Raw genomic sequence first — 10,908 nt, 5'->3', positions numbered from 1 at the left:
TGGTGGGTAAAAACTTAAGCAGCTTTTCCATTATCCTAGGTTGCAGGAAACTTTGTAGTTGAGGTTTAACACGTTGTGTATCCCTAAATTAACATTAATCACTATGCTAATGAGTATGTAAACCATTCTTTTGCATTGATGCATTTTGTATCTCCCTCCATTCATTAAAAGCATAACAGCCAAAAAAAAAGAAAAGAAAAAACAATATGTTTTTCTAATTGACTACAAACTAATTTTAAAATTCATATGAAAGCAAAAGAATAGTCAAGGCAATTTTGAAGAATGATCAAGTACCCACCCAGCTGTGCACTTCTAACAGGTTTCATGATTTGTCATAATGCTGTAGTAAATAATGTATGTTTTTACATTGCAGGCAGATTCTTTACCAACTGAGCTATCAGGGAAGCCCCACTTTACAAAAAGGTAGATAAATAGACAAATAAATAGAATAGATTCCCTAGAAACAGATCTATGAATATCTGAGAATTTGATATCAAGTTGCATAGTGTAGACTTTTAAAAATATATTAAAATATATATATACATTATATAGATTTAATAAATGTATATATTCTGTATTTGTAAAGAAATAGATTAAACTAGATCTCAATGCCAAACTAAAATGAAATCCAGATGAATTGAACACCTAGGAATTAATAGTCAAACTAATATTTTAGAAGAAAAATATTAACTTCACCACAGAGAAATTAGGAACAACTTTTTTTTTTTTTTTAGGAACAACTTTTAAAACAAAATTTCAAGCATAAAAGATAAATTTACACATAACTAAAATTTTAAACTTTTTAATGACTAAAAGAACAAAGGTGAAAAATAAAAAATATTTTAACAAGCTTAATAAACTCAACTACATTATGGCCCATATTTTTAAAAATTGCTTAAAAACTGTTAGAAAAATGCAGGAAATTATCACTAAGCAATTCACAAAAGAGAAATACCAGTGATAATAAATATATTTAGAGATGTTTTCTTTCAATAGAAATAATTTTTTAAAAAAGGCAAAACATCTCTCTGGGAAAAAATGTGAAAAAGTTGATCAAGAATTAACATGATAGTTTGAACAATCCCTCATCCATGTCATTAACAAGATCTAAGAAGACATTATATCCATGGCTTCCCTGATGGCTCAGTGGGTAAAGAATCCACCTGCAATGCAGGAGACACAGGAGACTCGGGTTTGATTCCTGGGTCGGGAAGATCCCCTGGAGGAGGCAATGGCAACCCACTCCAGTATTCTTGCCTGGAGAATCCCATGGACAGGGAAGCCTGGCATGCTGAAATCCATGGGGTCGCAAAGAGTTGGACACAACTGAACAACTGAACTGAACTGGCCCAGCACTTTGAAAACACTGTGAAAATAGGTGTAAACATATTCATGATGATCCTCTCCTTTGTTCCTCTCCCTTCTAAACTCCCAAGGCTAAACTTTACAGCTTAAAGAGATAGTGTCCATCCAGTGTAGCCTCTCTTTGAGAGTTCAGAGAAAACCTTCTGACAACTAGATGTTTCCCAGTGGTGCAGCACCAAATAAAAGTTGGTAATAGTGGCTCTTTAGTACCAAAGACTCTGTCCTGGGGCTCCATCTCTCCATTCTTCAACATACTGGGGGGCATTGACTATGTTTTACTCAAGTTTTTCTTCTGAAATAATTTGTAAGAAAGATACTCCATTTAAAATTATGTGAATGACTTATAGCTTTTTAATAATAATCAAGATTGCTGGGAGAAATATCAACAACCTCAGAGATGCAGATGATACCACACTAATGGCAGAAAGTGAAGAGGAACTAAACAGCCTCTTGATGAGGATGAAAGAGGAGAGTTAAAAAGCTGACTTAAATACTCAACATTTGAAAAACTAAGATCATGGCATCTGGTCCCATCGCTTCATGGCAAATAGATGCGGAAAAAGTAGAAACAGACAGATTTTATATTCTTGGGCTCCAAAATCACTGTGAATGGTGACTGCAGCCACAGAATTAAAAGACACTTGCCTCTTGGAAGAAAAGCTATGACAAACCTAGACAGTGTATTAAAAAGCAGAGACATCACTTTGATGACAATTGTACAGTCAAAGCTATGGTCTTTCCAACAGTTGTGAACAGATGTGAGAATTGGACCATAAAGAAGGCTGAACACCAAAGAATTGATGCTTTAGAATTGTGATTCTGAAAAAGACTCTTTAGAGTCCCCTGGACTACAAGGAGACCAAACCAGTCAATTCTAAAGGAAATCAACCCTGAATATTCATTGGAAGGACTGATGCTGAAGCTGAAACGCCAATACTTTGGCCACCTGATGTAAAGAGCTGGCTCTCTGGGAAAGACCCTGATGATGGGAAAGATTGAAGGCAGGAGAAGGAGACAACAGAGGATGAGATGGTTGGATGGCATCACCGACTCGACAAGAGTTTGAGTAAGCTCAGGGACATAGTGAAGGACAGGGAAGCCTGGCATGCTGCAGTCCATGAGGTCACAAAAATCGAACATGACTTAGCAACTGAACAGCAAAATAGTCATTTATAGTCATTATTATCATACATGCACAAAATAACTTTTAACTCAGAATTAACAGTCAAGAAATTTAACACACTTATATCTGGGGGATTTGGCTTTTTTTGTTTTGTTCTATTTTTCAGTTTCCTGGCCTTTTGCAGTCTTCCATTTGTTTTGGAGAAATTAAGTCTATTATTTAAATTTTGAATATTTTTAAGATCCAGCTGTTTTCACTTCATATTTGTTATTATAATAATTCTTTAATATAATAAATTATTTATGTTTACCTCATCAATATTTCTGCCTTGAGTGGTTAGTTCTTTTAGTTAATTGACCTTTGAGTTTTATTGGTCTCAATGCTTAATGACTAATTACTACCATTAACTGAGAGCTAGAATATGCCAGTCACTATTCTAAATGTTTTAAATGCATCAACTTATTTAATATTCACAGTACCATTATGAGGTTGATACTATAATAACCTTTGAAAGAAAGGTTATGGCTTTCGTGATAATAAAATTATGGCTTGGAATGCTTAAGTAAATGTCCTAATGTCATGAAGCTATTAAGGAAACCAAGATCTAAACTAGGATTGTTTGATTCCAATTTGAAGTTCAAGGGGAAAAAAAGAGGGGCAATGATATAACTATTATAAACATTCACTTAACAATACAGACTATATTAAAATATATTTAAGCAACAGCCTATAAACTAGATCATTAAAAAGACAAATCAGAAAATAAACTTGGAGAATTTAATGTTATACCCATCTCAGAAATTTATAAATTCCTCCAGAATAGTCATTGACATTAATGATCTCAACAATACAATCAGTAAATCCAAGATATTAAACACATATTAAGAAGACAATTCTATATCCTACATATAAGTAATATGAGTAATATGAATTGCTTTTGAGCAAACAGCACAGAAAAATAACTACTAGCCTATAAAGGTAAATTCAAAACATTCCAAATGATCACTAGCACACTGAATATATTCTCTGACAAAAGCAATAACAATATAAATTATTTAAGAAGTAAAAGCTAAGAGTTATATGTGTTTGAAAATTAGCATCTTACCAAATAATCTTTGCCCTATGGAAGAAATAAAGGAAAGAAGGAAGAAATACTTGAAGCTGAATTGTGATAACACTACATGTCAGAATTTGTATATGAGAGCAATACATGTAAGTAAATCTATAGCCTTAAATATATTTATTTCAAAAATAAGAAATTTGTAAAAATATAAGTGAAGTATCCAACTCAAGAAGTTATAAGACAAGTAAGAAAATAGGCCAAAGAAACTAAGAAGAAAGTTATAAAATAAAGGTTAAGAAAAAAATTTTTAAATCAGGGACCTGGATATTCCTCACAAAAAAGTCCATAATCAAGTTGAGCAAAATCAAAACCTGGGCCTATGAAAAGACTTATAATATAGATAAACCTGTGGCAAGACTAGTGAAGAAAAATAGGAGAAAAGATATTAGTGCATAAAATACAGAAAAGAAGAGCAATGAGCCCAAAAGAAATATAATAATAAATGGAATAATGAACAAAACTGCTCTAAAAACCAGATGAGGCAGATAAAAGCATGGAAAAATATAAAAATGCCAAAACTGACCAAAATATGTATAGAACCTCAAATAAACTCTAAAGTGCTTTTTTTTCCATTGGAAAATCTATTGAGATATTCACTTTCCAAAAATGCCAGTGAGTGTGTACACATGAACAGCTAATTGAAAAAGCAATAAGACTGCACTCACAAGTTCCACTCATAAGTTTTATATCCCAAAGAAGCTGTCAGTTCAGTTTAGTTCAGTCATTCAGTTGTGTCCGACTCTTTGCGACCCCATGAATCACAGCATGCCAGACCTCCCTGTCCATCACCAACTCCCGGAGTTCACTCAGACTCACGTCCATTGAGTCAGTGATGCCATCCAGCCATCTCATCCTCTGTCGCCCCCTTCTCCTCCTGCCCCCAATCCCTCCCAGCATCAGAATCTCTTCCAATGAGTCAACTCTTCACATGAGGTGGCCAAAGTACTGGAGTTTCAGCTTTAGCATCATTCCTTCCAAAGAAATCCCAGGGCTGATCTCCTTCAGAATGGACTGGTTGGATCTCCTTGCAGTCCAAGGGACTCTCAAGAGTCTTCTCCAACACCACAGTTCAAAAGCATCAATTCTTCAGCGCTCAGCCTTCTTCACATAGGTCCAAATGTGTGAAATAGACTACATGAACATTTAGCACAAGGGTGGAGAAGGCAATGGCACCCCACTCCAGTACTCTTGCCTGGAAATCCCATGGACTGAGGAGCCTGGTAGGCTGCAGTCCATGGGGTCACTAAGAGTTGGACACGACTGAGAGACTTCACTTTCACTTTTCACTTTCATGCATTGAAGAAGGAAATGGCAACCCACTCCAGTATTCTTGCCTGGAGAATCCCAGAGACAGAGGAGCCTAGTAGGCTGCTGTCTATGGGGTCGCACAGAGTCGGACACGACTGAAGCAACTTAGCAGCAGAGTTTTTAATACACTGAATCATTTCTGTACCCTAAGGATAAATCCCATTTGGTCATGATATAGAATCCTTTTAATGTGTTCCTGACCTCAGCTTGCTAATATTTTCTTGAAAATTTTTGCATCTACATTCATCAGGGATATTAGTGTTAAGTTTTCTTATAATCTTCTTATCTTACTGTTGTATTAAGGTAATTCTAGTCTCATAAAGTGAGTTTGGAAGTGTCCCCATGTTCCCTTCTCTTCAATTTTTTGAAAGACTGTGAGAAGGGTTGGCATTAATTCTTCTTTAAAATTGTGTTATATTTCACCAATGAAGCTATTTGATCCTAGTGTTATTTTGTGTTGGAGGTTTTTGATTACTGATTCAATCTCTTTACTCACTATTGGTGTGTTCAGTTTATTATTGCCTCCTGATTCAGTCTGGGCAGGTTTTATGTTTCTAGAAGTTTTTCCATTTCTCCAGATAATCTAATTTGTTGGCATATAATTGTTCACCATAGTCTCTGATGATCCAATATATTTCTGTATCATTAATCATAGTATCTTTCATTTCTGATTTTATTTATTTGAGTCCTCTATTTTTTTTCTTAATCTAGCTACTGATTTGTCGATTTTGTTTATTTTTTTGAAAAACTGTTTTTCAAACTCAGTTTCATTGATCGTTTTTATTGTTTTTCTGTCCTGTATTAATTTCCACCCTGAACATTAATTAATTCCTTCTGCCAACTTTGGGTTAAGCCAAAGAAACCATAAGAAAAAAGTACAAAACTAGAAGCAACACAGTTATTGATTTCAAACTATACTATAAATCTAAATTAATTAAAACAGTATGGGACTGATATAAATATAAACACATAGATCATGGACCAGGAGAGAGAGCTTAGAATAAAAAACCCACATATATGGACAATTAATATCTGAAAATGAAGCCAGGAATACTCAATGGGAAGAGGACAGTCTCTTCACAAATGGTACTGGAAAAACTAGATAAACACAAGCAAAAAAAGAATGAAATTGAATCTCTATCTTACACTACTTCCCTAAATTAACTTGAAATGGATCAAAGTCTTAAACATAATACATGGTACTTTAAAAGTCCCACATGAAAATATAGGGAAGCAGCTCCTTAATACTGGTCTCAGTGATGATATTTTGGATATAACATCAAGAATACAAAACAACAAAAACTAAAAATCAGCAAATGGGGCTACATTGAACAAAAAAACTTCTCCATTGCGAAAGAAACAATCAACAAAATGGAAAAACAACCTACTTAATGAGAGAAAATATTTGCAAACCATGTATCTGACAAGAGGTTAACGTTTAAAATATATAAACAGGTCATACAATTCAGTATCAATAAAAAAAAAAGATTGAAAATGGGCAGAAGTCCTGAATAGACATACAGGACATACAGGTAGCCAATGGATACAATGAAATGATGCTTTATATTGCTAATCATCAGAGAAATGCAAATTAAAACCACAATGAGATATCTACTCACACCCATCAAAATGGCTATCATTGAAAAGTCTCAAATAACAAATGTTGGCAAGGATATAGAGAATTATATATTGTTGACAGGATGGTAAATTGGTCTTAGCTACCATGGAAAACACTATGGAGGTTCCTCAAAAAGCTAAAAATAAAACTATTATACCATATGATCCAGCAATTCCACTCCTGGTTAAATACCCAGACAAAACTACTAAAAGATACATGCACACAAATATCGACAGCAGCATTATTTATAAGAGCCAAGACAGAAAAGACCCTGATGCTGGGAAAGATTGAAGGAGGGAGGAGAGGGGATAACAGAGGAACAGATGGCTGGATGGCATCACCAACTCAATAGACATGAGTTTGAGTAAACTCCAGTAGTTGGTGATGGACAGCGAGGCCGGGCATGCTGCAGTCCATGGGGTAACAAAGAGGCGGACACAACTGAGCGACTGAACTGAACTGACTGAACGAACTGAAGTAAGCAAACTAAGTGCCCATAAACAAATGAATGGATGAAAATGTGGTATGATGCTTGCGCACATACACACACACCCACCCTGGAATACTACTCAGCCATTAAACAAATTAAACTCTGCCATATGCAACAATATGGTTGGACCTAGAGGGTAGTATGCTTAGTGAAATAAGTCAAACTGAGGAAAGCGAATACTGCGTGTAATCACTTCTCTGCAGAATCTAAAACATTAAACAAATACATAAAGTAACAAAACGGAAACAGACTCACAGATATAGGGAGAAAACAAATGACTACCAATTGCGAGGGGATAGGGGTATAGGATTATGAGACATAAAATACTATGCATAAACTAAGTATCAAGAATATACTGTACAGTACAGGGAAATACAGCTATTATTTAATAACTTTAAATGGAGTATATGCTATAAAAATATTGAATCACTATGCTGTGTACCTGAAACTAATACAATATTGTAAATAAGAAAAATGACAGAGAAACTAAGTATACATTTTTCAAATGAGACATCCAAATGGCCAGCAATTACATAAAAAGGTGGTCAATATCAATAATCATCAGGAAAATGCAAATCAAAACCACAATGAGGTACGACATCATACTGGTGAAATGACTTTTATCAAGATGACAAGAGTTAACAAGTGTTGACAAGGATGTAGAGAATCGGAAAACCTTTTTGGTGGGAATGTAAATTCATACAGCCCCACGGAAAACAATATGAAGTTTCCTTAAAAAATTAATAGAACTACCATATGATTCAGCAGTCCTACTTCTGGGTATATGCCCAAAGGAAACAAAAAGAGGATACCAAAAATACATATACATTTCCATGTGTAAACATTATTCACAACAACATTATTCGCAACAGATTAGATATGTAAACAACTTACCTGTTTCTCAAAGGATGACTGGGTAAGACGTGATAAGCACATATACAATGATATATCGTTCAACCATGAGAAGGACTTTCTGCCATGGATGGACCTTGAGGAAATTATGCTGAGGTAAGTCAGACATAGAAAAACCAACACTGTATGATACCACTATACATGAAATCTTGAAAAAGTCAAACATTATAAACAGAATAAATGATGATTACCAAGCATTGGGGGATAAGAGAGATGTAGGAAGGTACAAAGTAGCAACTAGTAGTTGAATAAATTCCAAAGATCTAATGCATAGTTTAGTGATTATAGACAACAATATTGTATTATAAACCAGATATTTTAAGAGAATCTTAATTATCCCACAAGAAAGAAACGATAATTTTATGATGTGATAAAGGTGATAGCTATACTGCAATCATACTGCAAAGCACAAATGCATCAAGTCAATGTGCTGCACACCTGAAACCTACACAATGTTGCATGTCAAGTGTTTCAATTAAAAATAAAAGAAAGAAATTGAGCAAATCCAGGACCAAGAGTAAGAACTAAAATCAAACATTGGTTGAAATTTTAGAAGATATTGACACACTAAAATATAGTTTAAAAAAAATACATAACATTTGAATAATACACTTAGACTAGAAAGACTTGATAAGTCACTCTTGAAACCTGAAAATATTATAAACAGTACACATATTCTCTCAAGCCTGTATGGGATATTTTTTAAATATTAATCAAATATTCTGCCAAAAAGGAAATACCATTAACTAGGTAGGGAGGAAGGGAGCAAAGAGGTAACATACAGGCCATAGTAGCCTTACACTAAAAGCTAATAAAATCAACTGCAACGTTCACTCTTTGGAAAAGTGAAAAGATAGGCAAAATAATAAACAAAATTGAAAATGCAAAAGGTACAACTTTTTAAGAAAAATAACAGCACAGAGGCTTAAAATTATAAGAAGTTTATAAATCCATAGTATTCAATGTGAAAGCATGGATGAAATGTCCACTTTTCTGGCAAGATTTTACTTACCAACCATGTTAGGATAAATAGCATTAGCTTCTGTAGCAAGAATGTGAAAACAATAAAGGTTTATTACTTACGGTAAACTGGATGCAAGTTGTTTGACTCCTTGGCAACTTTTCCTTCAACGGTGATGTTAGCACACTTCCTCCACTTGCAGTCATCTAGACAAGACAGAAGATAATCATGGATGTCACATGCAGCATTTTAAGGCAGTCATGGAAGTAGTGGCGCATGGCAAATATATATATATATGTGTGTTCCTATAATTATTACATGTCACAAGTAACAGACTAGTAATCTAAATTTTAATAATTAAAATTATTTCAAACTATTCAGCAGCATTGCAATATATATATATATATATATATATATATATATATATATGGAATAGATTTCTCCTCAGAAATCACACTGATACACAAAATTTAAATAATTCTCCCATTAGATGCTGCAAACTATGAAATTTAATATATATACTAGATAAAAGTTTAGAGAAAATAGGAGTAAATCACTCTTATCACAAGAAATGATCCCTTTAAAACAAGGGAAAAGACAAAATTTTTTAATTTCTACAGTATTTAATAATTTTCTGGGATTTTTTTTCCTGTTTGCTCATCTATTGTTTTATTGAGGTATAGTTGATTTTCAATATTATGTTAGTTTCAGGTGTACAACATAGTGATTCAAAATGTTAATATACTCCATGAAAGTTTCTTTTCTGGAATAGTAAAAGACTGCAATAATGCATGAATCAAAGGAAAAAGGAGGTGTGGTTCTCTGTTTCATTCATAAAAATTACTGAAGTAGCAGCAAATTTACAAAATAATGGTTTTGTTGTTTTATACAACCACTAAAGTTGATGGTTATGGACATTATGCAAAAACATGAGACAATGCCTAGAATGTAATATTAAACAGGAAAGCAAGATATAAAATTATATTTAGTATAACTATGGAAGAGCAGCACTCATACATTTAGAAGAATAACTTTTATTTCTAGAGCATTAGTTTGGAAATCCAAGTAGTCTTTCAATATTTATAACAAAAACTGAATGGCTTTTCAAATACTTATAGAGCTAGTCAATTTGGAAATAACAGTGGCTAATATTGCAATGTATCACTTACTAAACAACATTTTCACACACTGTATGTCATTTATTCTTCACATAGGGCTTTTAAAAGATAATAAAGCCCATTCACAGAAGCATCTAGAATTAAACCCAATCTCCACACATTCCGTGGCAAAGAGATCTAGCTGTCTATCCATATTCCTTGTCCTCTTCTTCTTCACTAACAGAAGGAGAGAATAAACATTATTTTGATGTATGTTGATGTATGGCAAAACCAATACAATATTGTAAAGTAAAAAAAAATAAAATATCTGTCATGATGATTAAAAAAAAGACATTATTTCAAATGGCAAAGTGCCCTTTTAAAAGATGATATTTCCCAGCTTCCCTTGTAGCTGTGGGTCAACAGTGCCCTCCTCTTCTGCTTTATATTTGCTTCCAGGATTGCAGGTGTGATGGCTGGAGGTATAGCAGCCGTTTTGGACCATAAGGCATCTTTAAGGTCCATATTCTAAGCCTGGAACCCTTAAGTAGTGGAACCAATACCCTGACCCCAGAGAGCAATTTCTAGATTCCATTTACATGAATAAAAATAACTTACTGGGTGCTCAAGTCAATATTATATAGAATGGAACCTAATCCTAGCTGGTTATATGCTATTTCCTCTACAGCATACATGAGGTAATAAATGTTAGTGTAACAAAAATATTTAAAACAACCTTAATTCCTTTAATCCTATATCCAACCTTTAGAAAGAGTTATAGCTCCTATGGAAAATAATAAAGTTGCATTTGGTCACAATCTTATTAAACATTCTTCTTTTGGCACTATCACTTTCAGTGAGGAACTGATAAGACAAACAAATGGACAGAAGGAAGGAAGAAAAGGAGAGGC

Source organism: Bos indicus x Bos taurus, chromosome 10 (assembly GCF_003369695.1).
Source record: "Bos indicus x Bos taurus breed Angus x Brahman F1 hybrid chromosome 10, Bos_hybrid_MaternalHap_v2.0, whole genome shotgun sequence".
NCBI classification, from domain to species: Eukaryota; Metazoa; Chordata; class Mammalia; order Artiodactyla; family Bovidae; genus Bos; species Bos indicus x Bos taurus.
Note: the sequence above shows the minus strand (reverse complement) of the source record.